Here is an 18,908-nt window from a genome sequence, read left to right on the forward strand (position 1 = left end):
ACCAGGTCGCCTTGAGCTGTGATCTAGATATGTGTTGGAAGGTTCATAGGATTAGTCAGAAAACATAAACAAGAATTTATGGCAATCATCTGAACTTCTTTCTCAAACAAACATGGTACTAGGGCTAAGCTGAAATGGAGAGGACATTCTGTAAAATAAATGTGCCACCTGCAAAATATGACCCCCATTTCAGAAAACATCCAGGGACTGCAAAACAATTGCAAAAAAGCTCTTCCATTCAGATTGAGTATAGGAAGCACTGGTGTTTGTTGGGCAACCCTTTGATGAGGCAAGATAAGGCAGTCACCTCAGGCAGCAGATTACTGAGGCACAAACAGGATGAGATGCCCCTCACCTCTGCCATCACAGTAGCTCTGATCTGACCTTTGGAAGCTTTGTAAGGAGTTTTGTCCTCACATTCCATGCAAAGCTTGAAGGCATGAGCAGAGAAGCGGCAACTTTTTCTCCTCCCCACTCCTGTGCTACTTCCAAAGCTTGCAAGGGTTGGTGTGGGCTGGCCTGCACTGAGAATGTGGGCCAAGGCAGCATTTAATGCCTTACCTCAGTCATCGCAATAGTTTGGGCCACCCCAATCATTGCCCTCGCTCTGGTTTGGCTTTGTGATTTCATCACATAGCCAGATCTGATTGGCTGTGTGCTACCATTATGTCATTACACTGACTACATGAGCTTTAAGTGCCTGGATCACATAGTCAGCAAGAAGAGCACTCCTTTTTAAAGAGATGCACCAGAACAGCAGTTGGGAGGGGCAGCAAACAGGAGCAAAACAGTATGAACCAGGCAAGGAGCCTTTAAGGAGTCTGTGGGAGAACATTTCTGGAGGCTCCAAACTCCCCACAAAAAATTTGATCCAGCCTTTAAAAATACTGCCTTATATTGAGTCTGGTCAATGGTATATCTAATCGACCCTAGCAACAGCTCTTTAGGGGTCCAGGCAGTTGTCTTTCCTTGCTCTGCAATTCTGATCTTGGCCCTTCAAGTGTCATTGGTCCCCTTCAGACTGTCTCAAAGAAACACATGGTACAATTTGCCCACAGTAGCGGGCCAGTAAATTATAAAGGCTAACCAACAGTGCCTGTGTGGATAAGGTTTAAAGTCTTAAAATGGAAAGGCTGCTTCATAATTCTCTTGCAGAGCTTGAAATTATTATAATTGTGGACGTGTAAACAGGATACATGTCATATGTTTTTACTTAGATCTTGGACAAGTTATATTTGGCAGGGTAAAGCTTGGAGGCCCGTCCAATGTGTATTTTAGATGTGGAGTCAAGCTAGTGAAATTGAAGCCCTTCCAGAGATGGTATGCATGAACAATAGATTGGACGATGGCTAATATTGTGGGCCCTTGTTGCTTGCCACTTTTGATTCCTATGATATTATTCCTGCAGTGGACAAAACACGTGATCTGAATGAGTAATAGGAACTCACACATTGTCAAGATCACAAACAACGTGGTAATTCTGAAAGATACTTGATGAAAGAGCCACATTCCTGTATTACACAATATGCTTTTCATTATTTCGTAGCGCCTTGAATGGACTCACAAAAGCTGACATTTAGTTATGGGTAGCACAACTAGCTTAACTGTGCTTCATTGCAATAACATGAGTGGAAGAGCCTTACACTGAGAACAGACTGATCTCCAGGAACAAAGGAGCACAGATTCCATTTTTGATGGAGAAAAGAGCACATACCTCTCCCACCCCCCACCCCCTTGGAATAGGTTCGCTTGGCAATGTTACAGCATTTACCATTTAGATCCCATTCCCATATGCAGCCAGCCATGTGGGTGGTCATTTGCAATGCAAGCACACAGAGAGAGAGAGAGCGCCACAGAGTGGTGTGACTCTTCAGGTGGATTTTCATCACCGTGCCAGTGCAACCCCATGAAAATGAGAGGAGAGTTAATGTGAAGTTGGTGGCAAACCACTGTCATCAAGATTACCATGCTGTTACATGAGGAGCAGATACTCGTGTGGCCTGATAGTACTGGGAAAGGCAAATCTCTCCCTCTTCTCAGGCAAGGTTCATTTAAACAGTTATTGCACATAATGTGATGCCGTCTTCTTGGCCACATGCAGTGTTTCTCTCTCCGTACCACAACAGTCAAGTGATTCAGAGTACTTTCAATGATCAGCCTTGCATGGAATAACCCCCAGGAGCTGATTTCATGCAGTGTGTGTTCATCTAAGCCAGCAGACAGCAAAAATGACCATCAGGTCAGATGTTGGCCAAATACATGAAAACCCTCCCTCTGTTTGATCAAGCTGGCACTAGCTTTACTGAAAGTGTTCTCAATCAACAGAAGCATGAATCATGCTCCGGATGGCCACAGCTTGGCTTCCACGTCATGTCAAATTGGTCAGTGGTTTTTGGAAGGTGGCTGAGCTTCCTCTTGGTATTTCTCAGCCCAGAACCTCTTGATATTTCCATATAGCAGTGGGTTTAAAAAAAAATCCATCAAATTTAGGATTGGTCTTCAGCATCAATTGAGACCCACAAGTGGGTTCTGACCTGACCAAAAGAGCCCAAAAGGCACAAGGAGATGCCTAAGGGTAACAACCTCAGCCATAATTTATTTATTTTATTTATTTATTAGATTTATATACTGCCCTCCTAGAATGGCTCAGGGCAGTTCACAGCATGATAAAAACAATTAAAACAAATTAACAATTAAAATCAAACTATTAAAACACAATAAAACCAATAATACAGCTAAAAGCCTTGAAAATCAGGGCAACAATTTAAAACAGTTAATCATTTAAAACCCTGGAAGGGCAGGTCAAATAGGTAGGTTTTAAGGGCTCTCCTGAAGGATGGCAATGATCTCAAATTATGAATTTCTGCCGGGAATGCATTCCACAGCCCAGGAGCAGCTACAGAGAAGGCCTGCCTCTGAGTCGCCACCAGACGAACCAGTGGCAACTGGAGACGGACCTCCTCAGATGATCTTAAGGTGCGGATCATGTAAAAGAAGGCGCTCTCTTAGATAACTCGGACCTAAGCCGTTCAGGGCTTTAAAGGTAATAACCAGCACTTTGTATTTTGCCCAGAAACATATCAGCAGCCAGTGTAGCTGTTTCAAAACAGGCATAATATGGTCTCTCCGGGTTGCCCCAGAGACCAATCTGGCTCCCACATTCTGAACTAACTGAAGTTTCTGGACTATGTACAAAGGCAGCCCCACGTAGAGCACATTGCAGTAGTCAAGACGGGAGGTTACCAGCTGATGCACCACTGTTTTGAGGTCATCCTCTTCGAGGAATGGGCACAGCTGTCGAATCAGCCGAAGCTGATAGAAAGCACTCCTGGCCATGTCCTCCACCTGAGATACCAGGGTGAGGCCTGGTTCCAGGAATACTCCCAAGCTGCAGACCTGTTCCTTTGGGGGGAGTGTAACCCCATCCAGCACAGGGAGATCTAGCTCACCCCTCAGATTCTGAGCCCCCACAATGAGCACCTTAGTCTTGCTTGGATTCAGCTTCAATTTGTTCTCCCTCATCCAGCCCATTACTGCCTGTAGGCAGGCATTTAGAGAATGAGTGCCATTTCCTGAAGATGAAAAGGAGAAGTAGATTTGGGTGTCATCGGCATACTGATAACACCCAGCACCAAATCTCCTGATGACCTCACCCAGTGGTTTCATGTAGATATTAAAAAGTATTGGTGACAGAATGGAGCCCTGGGGGACTCCATATAGCAGCTCCCATTTTGAGGAACAACTGTCACCAAGCTCCACCATCTGGAATCTACCTGAGGGATAGGAGCGGAACCACTGCAAAGCAGTGCCCCCTATCCCCAGGCGATCCAGAAGGATACCATGGTCGATGGTATTGAATGCCACTGAGAGATCTAGAAGAACCAGCAGAGTCACACTCCCTCTGTCGATTCCCTGGTAAAGGTCATCCATCAGGCCAACCAAGGCTGTCTAAACCCCATAGCCAGCCCTAAAGCCAGTTTGAAATTGATCTAGATAATCAGTTTCCTCCAAGACTGCCTGGAGCTGGTCGGCCACCACCCTCTCAATCACCTTGCCCAACCAAGGGAGATTGGAGATTGGCCTGTAACTGTCCATCACTAAGGGGTCCAGGGAAGGCTTCTTTAGGAGTGGTTTAATCAAAGCCTCCTTCAAACAAGGAGGCACCCTACCCTCCCTCAGTGATGCTTTTATTATATTAACTAGGCCATCTCCAACACTCTCCCTGCTAAATAGAAGCAGTCAAGTCAGGCAAGGATCCAGAGAGCAGGTGGTAGGCCTCACAGCCCCAAGCAGCTTGTCCACATCCTCAGGAGTCACAGATTGAAACTGATCCAATCTAATACTGCCAGAGGGATTGCTGGACACCTCCTCCATAGACCCTGCAAAAACAGTGGAGTCCAAATTCGGCCCGAATACAGGAGATCTTGTTTGCAAAAAACCCATTAAAGGCATCACAGCAGAACGACTCCGGAGACTGAGTTGAAGTAGAAGGAGCAGAAATCAAACTCATCACAACACGGGATAGTTCCACTGAGTGCGAACCTGCAGCCGCAGTGCACACACACCAAAAACTTAAGATAATCACTTAACTTGGTGGCAGGCTGGGCTGGAGTTGCAGGCCCAGGGCCAGACTGGGGGCACTGAGAGGGCGGGTGAATGTATGTGGGGAGGGCACCGGTTTTTGAGCAGAATGGGTACTTAAGGGTGGGAGTATTAATAGCTGTCGAGTGCGGTGGGACACTGGGGTGCACCAGGAATATGCCCTGTTGCCCTGTAGGCCAGTCCAAGCCTGTGCAGGCCTACATAAGAAAGCCCTGCTGGATCAGGCCCAAGGCCCATCTAGTCCAGCATCCTGTTTCACACAGTGGCCCATCAGATGCCTCTGGGGAGCCCACAGGCAATAGGTGAGGGCATGCCCTGAGAGAGGCATTGCCCTCTCTCTTGCTGTTGCTCCCCTGCAACTGGTGTTGAGAGGCATCGTGCCTCTGAGGCTGGAGGTGGCCCACAGCCATCAGACTAGTAGCCATTGATAGACCTGTCCACCATGAATCTGAAGCCCCTTTTAAAGCCATCTTTTAAAGCCATCTTTAAGGACATTTTTAAGGCCTCAGGCAGCTCCAAGTTGGCAGCGTGCTCCAAGAAGGTGTAGAGCTCAGTTCGGGCCTTATATCCCTCTTGAGGTTAGGCTACCCCTCCCAGACTATGTGGTAAGGATGTGCATGAAACATTTTGTGCACATTTGGGGTGGGGTGGGGGGAGAACTGGCTGCAATGCTGCTTCCAGCAGCCCACCGGTGGCAACTGCTCATAAATTGCATCCACGCACGCACAGATGTAATTTATGTGCTGATGCTGCCAGTGGGCTGCTGGGAGTAGCACTGCAGCCATGCATTGAAGCTTTTAATACCAACAGTGCCACGGTGGGGCTGTGGGGTTGGAGGAGGAGCAGCAGAGGGGCAGGTAAGACCTGCTTTCCTCCTTATAAAGCACCCACTTACTGCCCACCAAAACGATTCGGCTGGAGCAGCTCGAAGCATTTCGGCACATCAAATAAGAGTCCCCGAAACACTTTGTTCACGTTCCTACTACGAGGCCTCCTGAAGAGGGGAGAGCCTTAAAAGGGCTGTCCTGAAGCTTAGCAATTTACCAGTTCACACCTGGTGCACTGTCTGCATTGGCAAATGGACACTGGGAAATGCGACCCCCCCGGTACAGAGGGAGATGAACCGTTGGTCAAACCTGGCTTGGGGGGCATACTGTCTCTAGGAGTACCATATCAGGGGTCCTTGGCTCAAGGAAGCCGTGGCTGACAGGCTCAGGCTCCAAACCTAGTTTGGTGTGGCTTGTTGCCAGAGGTGCAGAGGGCAAAGGGGGGCCCCAAGTCCCACAAGGCTGAGGGCCCCCAGTGTATTGGGGCATATTGGCAGCCTTGGGTGGGGTATAGAAGGACCAACAGGCTATGTTTTGACCCAAATTACCTCTCTGCCACCTGGCAGCTGTGATGCAGGCCCTTCTGATCGGCCTGGCTCCGCCTCCTCCATGTCACAGTCTGGCGGCGGCCACTTGAGGTTAGATCAGGATTCAACAGCCATGCCACTGCCACCATTCTAAACATTGTCTTCTGGAGGTTTTTCTCTTTCAGAATGGGAAGATACAAAGAGAGAAGAAAAATGGGATCGATAGTTGGGCTACTGGATGGCTATAAGGGCCAACCCATTTTTATCTTTGACCAGGGGTGCACACAGAGAGAAAAACCTGAGAAGCAAGTCCTTACTGAAGGGTGGGGGGCAGGAAGAAGGAGGAAAGGCCTTGGGGGGGGATATGTATTATTAGGTTTGGCAAAGATGGAGATTAGTTAAATGAGGGGGTGAACTCTTCAAATGCTTAGGGGGATCTGCACCCATCTTTAACAATTCTGTAGAAGAGGGGATTTCAGCTACTGCAACTTGCTCACTATTTTACAACAAGCTACCCTTGCCAAAATATCCTCTTTTGAACAACTTTTTACAACATAAGGCCCCATCTTTCATGGTCTCTAAAACACAGGGAGAAAAATGGGCACATGTGGCAAAACATTAAAAACAGGACTTGCATTATAGGTTGGCATAAATAGTGAAACCTGGGTCTGAAAAGGCTGGAAAGCCACTGGCCAAGAGTAGCCAGAACCAAACCTGTGATGCGATGTGATGGACTGATAGTAAGCAATGCAAAGCAGGTTCAAGGAAATGGCAATTGAATGGAACCAAAGGGCTGAAGCTGCAGCTTTTTTTGATGTGAATGTTTTGCAAACCTGTGCAAAGCCTAGTGGCAATATATGTGGCCGTAACTGCCAGAGGAAGCACACTCTCTTTCCATTTGGGACCCAGACAGAGTCAAGTAAACTACTGGACTCCACAGCAGGCTGTTTAAATTGTCTCCTTCTAAATAAAGCCCCTGTCATAATTAGCAATGCTGGAAGAGCCTTGGGTATCACATGGTGATGCATATGCTTTTGGTGGCGATGTATCCGGAGAGAGCACTAACCAGAACCACAGGATATTTCAGTCCTTGTCGGGGGGGGGGAGGGAGAAACTGTGCAGTGGAAAGTGGCTGGAACCTCTCCAGCTTCCCAAGGCCAGTCAGTCATGAATATCCTGCCTTGGCCACAGAAGGACTGTGGAGGAAGCAGCCGAATAACAATTGGGAAAGGTTTATAACCACAGGAATCGAGTGAATGAAGCCAAAAGGCCGCTGAGTGATGCAACTCATGGAAAAAAAATATCTCCAGCTCCTACACAGGAGCATTCATCATTTGCTGTGACCTTCCAGGAATGTGCTGACAGACACAAAGCGTTCTGCGTGACATTCTGCCAGTGAACTGGAATGACTGCTGTTTTTCACTCTCGTTTGCTAGCAGCAGGACACCATCTGCTGGAAGCCGCAAAGAATGGCTCTCAGGACTTGACACACACCCTCTTCAGCTGCTGCAGACAAGCCCAGAGCGCAGCAGGGCAAGGTAGCCCTTGGAAAGCAGCATGTAGGACCTCTCGAGCCACACTTTAGCTCCCGCTTTGCATAATAACCATCTCCATTTGGAATCTGCTGAAGAGACAGGAATGGAACCACTGTAAAACAGTGCCACCCAATCCCACCTCCTTCAAGTGACCCAGCAGGATACCATGGTCAATGGTATCGAAGCTGCCAAGAAATCTAAAAGGATCAGCAGAGTCACACTCCCTTTGTTGATGGCCAATTGTAGATCATCCATCAGGCCAACCAAGGCAGTCTCAACCCCATAGCCCATGTGAAAGTCAGTTTGGAATGGATCTAGATAATCTGTGTCATCCAAAACTGCCTGAAACTAAGAAGCATCCACTCTCTCAATCACCTTGTCCAACCAAGGAAGATTAGAGACAGGTCTGTAATTAGCTACCTCTGAGGGATCCAATGCAGGTTTCTTCAAATAAGGTCTAATAATAGCCTTCGTGAGACAAGGAGGCATCCTGCCCTCCCTCAGAGAAGCATTTATGATATTTATCAGTGTCTCTCTAATAATATGACTATCAGGTGGTCATCAGGTAGCCACCCAAAAAATGGCTCAGGGTGGTATGACTACCAGATGAAATAAGCCAAGTTGGGCAAGGGTCAAGAGAGCAAGTGGTGGGGCATACAGTCCAAAGCAGTTTGTTCTCATCCTCAGAAGTAACAAACTGAAAGTGATCCAATTCAATCCTACAAGAGGAGTTACTGGGCACCTCTACAATAGACATTGCAGTAATTGTGGAGTCTAGTTCATCATGAATACAAGATATTTTATCCTCAAAAAAAGTTTTTAAAAACATCCCAGTGAGTGACAGATTATTCCAAATTCAAATTCAGGGCAGAGGGGGTATGAACTAGCCCCCTCACAACCCTAGACAGCTGGATGTGAATTTGCAGAAGCAATATGGGCAGAAAAGAACCACTTCTCTGCCGTCCACACAGCCAGAGCATAGATCTTCAAATGAGCTCTGTGTTCAATCTGTCGGATTCGTGTCTAGTCTTCCTCCACTTGCACTCTAGTTGTCTACCTCACCGCTTCAACTCCCGCAGTTCATCCGAATACCATGGGGCTGACTTTAAAGCAGGTCGGAGAGGATGCTTAGGAGCAATTGTGCCTACCTAAGTAAGAGTAACTAGTAAGTTATAATGTGTGGATAACTGTACGTAGTAGTAGAAGTGTATGTACATACAGATCTGTAGATGTGTATATTCCTCACAATAGATCTATTCATGCATTGTGTTCAACTCATGTACAGTTTTTGTACAGTGCATGCATGTCCAGATCTGGACACCCATATTACATTATGCACATGAAATAGCAAAATTCTCATCTGTTCCCTGCATCAACTTTTGAATTGAACACATATACACTCATTCACACAAAGACATGTATGTGTGTAAAGATATTCGTACGCATGAACAATATAAGTTCAGAGTAGGGCTAGAGCGGAGCCTAAAATATGGGTTTTCCTACAAGACAAATGCCATGCATGAAGTGTACCTTTGTTGTCCTGCAGAATTTACTTTAGAGGTAAAATAAAATGTGTCTCTGACTCAAGGATGCTAAAGTGAAAAGGAGCAATCTAGAACGGACTTCAGCCCTTGCTCTTGACTACCAAGGAATCAAGTAGCCCTTGAAAAGAGATTGAGGTTTCTAATACAGATTAGAATCAACGTCTATCTCTGCTTCAAATGTCCTCCTTAATGACTGTGGGACAACTTAGGTCATCTGGCATTAAAGATTTGCTGGTGCCAATAAGATAACACTTAGCATTTGTATAGTACATTCCAAGTGAACAAAGAGTTCTGTGTACACCATCTCACGAATACCTTACAAAACTTTAAGGTGGTCAGTATTATTATTTCCAGATGACAGCTGGCGGGAGGAGAGGGACACTTAGTGATTGCAAGCAAAAATGAGTCACGGCAGCTTAAGGACAAGAACATAATATGAACCTTGCTGGATCAGGCCCAAACCCTCTCTAGTCCAGAATCCTTTTTTCCTACAGTGGGCCACTAGGTGCCTTTAGGAAGCCAACAACGAGGACATGAAGGCACGCCGCCTTCCCTGCTGTTGCTCCCCTGCAACAGCTTAATTGTGGCATAAGCATTCATGGACTACAACCCATCTGATCTGCCCATGAAAGCTTAGGACACAATGAACTCGTTCGTTTTTAAGATGCCACAAGACACTCGGCTTTATTTCATGCCCCCCCCTTCCCATTTGCTCTCACACTTCGACCACTCTGGAATTGGTGATGTCATGGCTTAGGCGAGATTTTAGTCTTCCCAATTCATTTAGAGCAGGCCTGCTCAATTTAGGCCCCCCAGCTGTTTTTGGACTACAACTCCCATAAGCCCCAGCCACAGGGGCCAATAGCCAGGGATTATGGGAGTTGTAGGCCAACATCTGCAGGAGAACCAAAGTTGAGCAGGCCTGATTTAGAGGCTCTACACACGATCCATATGTAGAGCCGAACTGGGCTGTGTGGGAGCTTGCCACAGCAGGGAGCTTGCCTTGGGCAGCTGGATCGGCCGCCCACACAACCGGCTGTGTCACGGAGGGGCGGCAGGGATTGGGGGCCACTTGGCCCCCAGGAGTCCCAGGATGCCCCAAGGGAGTGGGGGGCATGGGGGGGACCCCCGACACTGGGAGGCTTGCTGTAGCCTCCCAGTGGGGGGTTTCCTTGTGGGTCACAGTGGCATCTCACGATCAGGAAAATGGCTCTGCTAACCTCATTTAATGGGGGTTGGGGGTCTTTCTTAGTGAGGTTAGCTGCTGGGAGCTGTGTGGCTCCCGTTGCAGCACACGACCGCAGGAAAGCAGTCCAGGCTCTCTTAGCCCTTTCCTGAGGTCATGAGAAGAGCTTCATTCTGTTATAAGGCTATACCTGCCCTGGTGACCATGGATTAAGATAAGCACGAAAAGAAACAAATGGCTGACTGGGGAAACTCTGCAAGGGTTGACTGGCCCCGTCCCCAGAACTGGCCATGTCTGATGTCAGACACAAGAGGCATGGCTTGGGACCAGGGGCGTAGCTATAACTGAGCCAAAGGGTTCAAAGAACACAGGCCTCCAGCTCCTGAGGGCCCTCCAGCTCTACCCCTCCCTATTTTCTGCATTGTCTCCCTCACACTGCGGGGGGGCGCCAGAGAGAGTGCTGAGCATGGGCCTCCTCTCCCCTAGCTACGCCCCTGCTTGGGACACACACATGATTTGAAACAGCTGGGCGGGGAAGCCACTGGCAAGAATGCAAAGGAGAAATCAGGCAACTTGTTATGATGGATTTGGGGCTGCTCACTTGTGAGCAACCCATATGTGTGACCATGCTAAACTCACTCAAATGTTGCTGGTTTTCAGTACGAGTTGTACAGTGGCACCTTGTGGCCAAAGGTACAAACTGCAAGTAACCAAGAAAATTCATGAACAATGGCTCTGTTGTTAGGAGGAAGCGAGTCCCAACACGCTTGAAATTGTGATACAAAAATAGCAATACTCACAATTTCAACAATGCTTTCAGTTGACACTGCTGCCAGTGGAGTATTTCTTTGTCCCAACTAATGTATTATAGTTGCAGCCTCAAGGAAGGTCCAGTCCCAGCAGTACACACAGGGCAGAATAAATGAAGCCTGGCCACGTGACACTGACTTTTCAGAGGATTGCTCCTTCCTCACTGCAGGCTTAACCATATCATCTACCCGACCCACGTGGTTCCTTTCTAAAGGTGTTACTTCTGCACCATGGGACCAGCCCAGTGAAACAGCTGCTCCTGACTGTTCTGCTGAATCAGACATTTTCCATTGCTTTGAATGAGAGCAATTAATATATTTTATATTTTACTCATAATAGTGTGTAGCTTGCATACTGTGCAGTGAGCCACACATCCAAGAGGGATGCAAGCTCACTGCTTCTGCAGTATTCACCAATAGGGATGTGCAAAAAACGGATTTAGTGTTCCATTCTGAGCTTGGAAGGGAATGCTAAATCCACAGAATGCTCCATTGGAGCAACCAGTCGAGCCAGTTGTGCCAAAGGAATGACCCCATTCTGCATCGGAATGTTCCAAGTGCCATTTTGGAATCCAAAACTGTGCTCTTCTGGCCAGGATCATAGCTAGGGGAGAGGGGGCCCATGTTCACCCCTCTCTCTGGCGGCCCCTCGGAGGGTGGGAGAGAATGAAGAAAATAGGGAGAGGTGCAGCTGGGCGGCCCTTAGGAGCTCATGTGCCTAGATTCTTTGAAGCCATCCACTCAGTTATAGCTACACCCCTGCTTCTGGCCTCTGCGCACACATGGTAGCCATTTGCATGGTAGTGCTGACCACACCAATAGCCACCACACATGCACAGAGGCCAGAAGAGCGACACTTTGGAATCCAAAATGGCACTCGGAACACTCAGAATACTCTGATGGGAAATGGGCCGTTCCATCCCAAGTTCAGGACAGACCTTTCATTTGAAGGGTGTTCTGTTCTGATTCCAGAACACTTGAAATGGCCTATTTTGAGTTGGAACATTCCAGCTGTGGAACATTCTGCACATCCCGACTCACCAGCCCATCCACACTCCTAACAATGGCAGGAGAGGATATATGCAAACAACACTGCACATCGCCACTGCAGTGCTCTACTCCCTTAGGGAAGGATGGGGGTAGAGTAGGGTGCTGCAGCAATTATGCACAGTCAGCTGCGGAGTGAGGCTGGCGGTGGCCTATGTTCGGCCGCCACCGTGGCCCCTGGCCCCACCCCTGCGTCTGACGTCAGACTCAGGGGCCCGACTAGCCACGGCCCCACATCTGACGTCAGACATGGGGGTGTGGTCTCCCTCCCAAACGGGGCCATGCAGCCCCGTTTGGAAGGCAGATCGGCCCATGCTGCGTTGGGCAGTGTGGGCCGGAGCAACTCACCCTGGCTTTAAAGGCAGGGAGAGCCGTTCCAGCCGCACTGCCAACGCAGCATGGGCTGCTCTCCCTCCCAAACGGAGCCACATGGCTCCGTTAGAGAGGGAGATCGGCCCCGCTGCGTTGGCAGCAAGGCCAGGAGCAGCTCCAGCCTGCGCTGTCAATGCAGCGTGGGCCGATTTTGATCCCAAATGGAGCCGCTTGAAATAACTCTCCCCGCATCTGAAGACAGACACGGGGGGTGGGGTGTCAGGACTGTGAGGTGTGGCCCCTGATTGGTTATTGAAGCTACAACCAAGTCTTTGTTCGGGTGGTCTTAAAGAGTACATTGGCACACGATTTGCAATATCAGGAATTAGAAAAAAAATGTTTATCATGGAATAATGGGCACATGATTTCTGAACAGTAAGTCAATTTTTCCCAACTCTGTGGAAGCTTTGCTAGGCCAGGTGACCAGATGCTCTAGATGCCAGATCTTCTGGAAATTTCATAGTTGTGTTGAAGAGTTGTGTTGAATTTGGAGTTCTCAGAATTCTGTTGACAGGTGGGGCTTTCCTCAGAACTGCAGGACTGAGGCATAACCAACCACACTAGTCAAATCCTCTCTTCGGCACAACAATTAAAGGTAAAAGAGCCCTCTCCTTCTTTGGAGGAGATGACCATTCTCATTGCTAATGATAGGATACCATGCCATAGCTATCCTGCAATGACAGGTCATAATACAACACGGGGCTAACCATACGTTGTAATGAGCTTATGCATGTTTAACTCTGTGTTGGATAGTTGCTATTAGAGATGTCAGCAGACCATACAATCAGCAGGTGAAACTTTTTTGTAGAAGCAAGAGCATCATTACCCTTTAATTTATGTAGCTTAAGCTGCTGTTAAAGGCATAGAAACAAGGGCTAGCAAAACACTGGCAACCTTAGTTATCACAGACATTGATAGATCTACATTGCTTGCTTGTATTGCTTTCTGTCCGCTTAATTGTCATGGCTTCCTCCAAAGAATGTGGGGAATGGTAACTTGGTGAGTCCTCAGAGTTCTTTGTGAGGGGTCCTTTGCCTTATCAAGTGTCTGCATTAAGCAACCAGAACCCAGTCCGCTCACAACCAGGGCCTAGTGGCTTACATTCTATGCAGCACCCTGCCAGTCCAAGAGCAGGGCATGCATGCTGGTTCTGGGTGACCCAACAGCCCATCCTCACTGCTTGTGATGGTGGAGATGCTCCGCAGCTACTAAGCATTGCATCATCACTGCAGCAATGCTTCTCCCATTGAAAATGATGGGGAAATCCTTACTACAGCATGGATGCAATCCTTAGCAGCCACAGTGTCTCTCCGCCTTCACTAGCAGTGAGGGTGGACTCTTGGGTCGCATGGAACCAACTCAAGTGCCTTCCCTTAGATTTGCAGGACACTGTGCAGAATGTAAGGCACCGTGATAAAACTCCAAGACTGCAATCCTATGCATACATACCTGGGAGTACATATGCATAGCACTTTATTGAACACTGTGGGGCGTACTCCATAGGCCTGCACTATGAAACCCCTTTATTACCCTGGAGTGCTTCTGATTTCTAATTGCACCGACAGTGCAAATCACTGTGCGGAGTAGTTTTTGATAGCATTACACTTGCTCACCCGGACTCCAGCTTTGTTTTCTTTTAGTGTGAGTCCCCCCCGCCCCCAGCCATGTGATTTAGAGGGGGAAATCATAACCATAAGCCCTGAGTAGCAAACATGCTCATGCCTGGCTGCTTACCTTTTTATTTTTACCTGCGAATAATGATCATGATATATGGCCCTCTGCATTGCCGCAGTCTAGGCAAGCTGCTTGCTGCACACTTATTCTTCTGAGCCAATGTGGCTGCACAGGGAATCTGTCTTGGCTGCTAACACCTGGTGTTGTTGCAGGCAGCCAGATGGCTTTAACTCCAGGCTCCTGCAATTGATGGGTTCCCTTTTGCAGGAACACAGTAACGGCCTCTTGCTTGGGATGCCGACGTTGTATCTGTGTGTAAATGCCCTTCCCTCCCTCTGCCCTTCCTCATTGCCTTTGTAACTTCCAGTGCAGTAGTCCTGGAAGACTACGTTTGATGTGACCTGGGTACCCATGAGACAAGGAGAGAGAGAGTGTAAAAGATTGCTAGATAAAATGACAGGTATTGCATTCTTGGCATCAGGACACAGGAACAGCTGGCACTGCTCAACCGCTCACTTTCGATAGGCAGTGCCAGAGGGGATTGGGGGGGGGAGAGGTTAGGCAAGGTCCTCTCAGACAAGTAGCTCACACCCTGCCACTCCCCATTCAGCTCTGATCCCCTTCACGGACTAAGTTCTCCAGCACGAACTTGCCCATTCCTTAAAATCGGAGGCTCCGCCTTGTGAAAATGGATGGGCACCAAAGGCAGGTCCTTTTTGGTGATGGTGGCAAAACTGTGGAATGCCTTCCTTGGCGAGACCCATTGCATCCCCTCTCTCTTTGCTTCCAGGTGGGCTCTGTAATGAGACACTTCCAGCCACAGGAGTTTCCATCCCACTACCACCATCACTTCCAAAAGTGTAAGTCACCTTCAAGATACAGATTCAGGGTTCATCGGTAGCTAATTTGCTGCTCGACATCTCCATTAATGCCATTGCATTCAGTGATGGACACTGAAATAGAGTTGCGGCTTGTTTATGTGGTATAAATGACATCAGGGTTGTTATGATTACCCTTTCAGACTATTCCCACCACTTTTCTACATCTCCTTCAAGTCTCTTTTTCTCCCAGCCCTTCAGGGAACCATTCTGCCACAACACTGCTCCTAGAAGCAGTGTTATCCTAGCATTGATGCGATTGAGTGGGCTCTCCCTTGCTGGACACCTTCCAGGTGAGGCTGAATGGACAACATTGGAGATCCCCCCCCCCCCCGTTCTGGATTTCCTGCATTGGGCATGGGTTTGGACTAGATGGCCTACAAGGTGGCCACCTCCAACTCTAGGACCTTTGGACCTAGCCCAGCCATCCCCTCTTCCCAGAGAAGGAAGACCACAACAGGTCTGCAGCAACTTCCGATAGGGCATGGACTGATATGTCTTCATTACCAGGACCAGCAGCAAGCACAAGCACTGAAGTAGCTGGCAACCTAGTTAAATGCGGTAACAATGGAGGTTCACCTTTTGCTCCCATGCCTTTAATAGCAGCCTGACCAACAGAAGTTATATTGGCAATGCTTTCAGTCTCCATGCCAGGAAAAGCATCATCTGCTTGATGTCTATGGGCATGGTCTAGTATGCACTCAAGCTTTGATTGAAATGGGAGTTAAGCAACAAGAATGCTTCACAGTGGCTGGGGCCCATGCCCATAGTTTCAGGTGGTTGTTAAAAGCACAGGAGCAGGCCAGTTAAAAGTTGGCAGTTCTACCCAGGTAACAACCTCGGTACAAGTATATTCAGCTGATGGGGGCTCGATTCAGCAACGGGGGCTCAATTCAGTGGGGCTCTTCCCAGGTAAATGTGTGTAGGGTTGAAGCCTTGGAATACAATCCTAAGCGCTTGCCTAGAGTGCAAGAGGCGGTTAGTTCAAATCCCCGCCGGTGTGCTTCCCAGACTGTGCCTAGTAAATACATGTGTAGTCACCTACTGTATATGGCGCAGGAGCGATATAGGGAGGTGCTGAAAGGCATAATCTCATACTGTGAGAGAGGAGGCACTGGTAAACCACTCCTGTATTCTACTAAAGAAAACCACATGGAATGTGATCACCAGGAGTCAACACCGACTCAACGGCACCATACCAAACCCACTGAGCTCGACTGGGCTTACTCCCTGTTAAGCATGCAATTTTCTAGCTCGTTCTGTCTCAAAGGTTTGATGTGTTTGATGAGACTTGATGTGTGAGCACTGCAAGATATTCCCCTCAGGGGATGAAGCCGCTCTGGGAAGAGCAGAAGGTTCCAAGTTCTCTCCCTGGCATCTCCAAGATAGGGCTGAGAGAGATTCCTGCCTGCAACCTTGGAGAAGCTGCTGCCAGTCTGTGAAGACAATACTGAGCTAGATAGACCAAAGGTCTGACTCAGTATATGGCAGTTTCCTATGTTCCTAAAGGTCTAATCCAAGCTTGCAGCAATACAACTGAAGCAAGCAAGCTCCGATCAATGTTTTGGCATTCATCTTTTGCATACTTGTTAGATATCAAAAGATTTTCGACTCAAGACAGCTTCGTCAAAATGTTTTGTTTTTCAAGCATGAAAAGCTTGATTATGAAGCTAAAACATTATTTGAAAACTTGACATCATTTCAGCTTGCACAGTTCCTCCCTTAAAAGGGATGTTTATACAGTTTGCTTAAGAAACCTGAGCAACTGTTCTAGTCCATTTCCATTACTGTCTGCCCAAGAAAATATTCTCCTTGTGAAGGTTCCAGCAGGCAAAGGATAGGAGGAATCAGGGTTCTTTTCCACTGAGAAACTGATTACCACAGCAGGCTCCTGTTCAGAAAACAATGAATGAGTAACCGGAAGGGGCCACTTGCTTGCAGACCTTGTTAAAAGCAAGCGAGATGGATTTCCTGAATCAATAAATAGCCTCTTGTCAGCACAGAGAACACCTGACATTGCAAGAGGCTTTTAGAAAGCAGAGTCAGAGTCAAAAGAGCTCCTGAACGGAACCACTCGATAGCAATCCAGCTCCTCCAGCAACCTCTATTATGTGCGATAAGAGCTGCCAGTGGGTTAGCAGGATGTTTTGTTAGACTGCGAGTTGGGCTCATTTAACTAATCAATCACTCTGCTAAAAGCTGCAGGAATATATGCACATGTGGCATGCGGCAGAAGCATCCCCTTGGACTTCCCAAATGTTTCTGTGAATGGAAAAGCTGAACCAAGCAGCCTCCCTAGAGCATAGTGGGATCGCTATGGTAGACCCTTTCAGGGGGGAAAAAGAGGAGAGCCACAGAAAAGCATGCGGTTTCAAGTTTCCTACGCTGGAAAACCCAGCCAACATTACAGCAAAAGCCAGGGCCAGTGAGTCATGTCATGGGATTACACATCCTGTAGACCGGAGGTTTGTATATGCAGGTTTCTGGAACTAAAATGATGGTGAAAACACGAGATCCCACACTCAAGGCACAGTCCAGCCATAGTTAAGCACTTAACAGTGCAAGTCTATGCATGTTTACTCAGAAGTAACAATACTGGCTGACATGAAGGAAGTTACTCAAAGTAGTCCCATTGAAGTTAAAAGGACATGTTTGCCTTTGTCCTTTTTATTTCAGTGCAAGATTGCCAGCTTCCCTGGATTTTTCAGGTATTTACCAGATATTAGGCATGCCCCTGGAGACCTGTTTTCTCCATTAGCGTCCCCAGATTCCCAGCTATCTTTTTTTTTTTAAGCTAAGCTCTAGCCCTTGTAGAAGCAGGAGCAAAACCTGTGCTCACTATTCTGCTCAACCACTGGACAGAGAAAGGCAGGTGAAAGACAGGAGGTTGGCTGGGAAAGGTTCACAATATGTAATCCTTCTGAGGAATGTTGCCTTTGTCTGTCTCCCCTTCACTCCCCCCAGCAGGGGATCCCTAGAGAGAGTTGAGAGGATAGCTTGATTTTGATGTAAATGATAAATCACTGTATTGTAATACTAAAAGCTTTTGGCTTTATAGTGCAATCCATTCTATGCATACCTACTTAGAAGTACCATTGGTTTCAATCAGACTTTCTCCAAAGTAAGGGTATATAGAATTGGAGCCTTAACTGAAAAGCTCAGTGTGTTTTTTGTTCTATTGCTATTTATGTCTCAAATTTAGTGTAGTCTTCATTTTCTACACATATTATTTTGTTTTATTTTGCTTTAAGCCACTATGAATTCTCCCTGACCCCTGCTCTTTTCCAGCCTATAAAAGTAAAGTGTACCATCAAGTCGATTTCGACTCCTGTCACCCACAGAGCCCTGTGGTTTTCTTTGGTATAGTATTCAAAATCAAAATGAGTCATTGTGGTTAGAGATGTGAACAAAATGGATTTAGTGTCCCATTCCAAGCTCGGAACAGAATGTTAAATTGGCGGAACATTCCATCGGAACCACCGGTCAAACTGGTTGTTCTGACAGAATGACCCCATTCTGTGTCAGAACATTCTGAGTGCCATTTTGGAATCCAAAATTGCACTCTTCTGGCCTCTATACACGCATGGTGGCCATTTGCACGGTGGTGTTGGCCAGAAGCTCCAAAATGGTCCTTGGAATGTTCCAACTTGAAACAGGCTGTTCCGTTCTGAGTCTGGAACAGGCCTTTTATTTGAAGGGTGTTTTGTTCTGAGCTTGGGACGCTCAAAACGGCCCAATATTCTGCAAATCCCTAATTGTGGTGTTACATTTTATATATTTATGTCAGGATGTAAATGGTGACTGTAGGGAGGCTCAGGCATGAAAACCTTCATCCCTAGTACAAGTTTTATGGGTCAATTGTAGAATTTAGTGATGATGAAAATGCACTCAGCACTGCTCAGCATGA

This window comes from Hemicordylus capensis, chromosome 1, assembly GCF_027244095.1.
Source record: "Hemicordylus capensis ecotype Gifberg chromosome 1, rHemCap1.1.pri, whole genome shotgun sequence".
NCBI lineage: Eukaryota > Metazoa > Chordata > Lepidosauria > Squamata > Cordylidae > Hemicordylus > Hemicordylus capensis.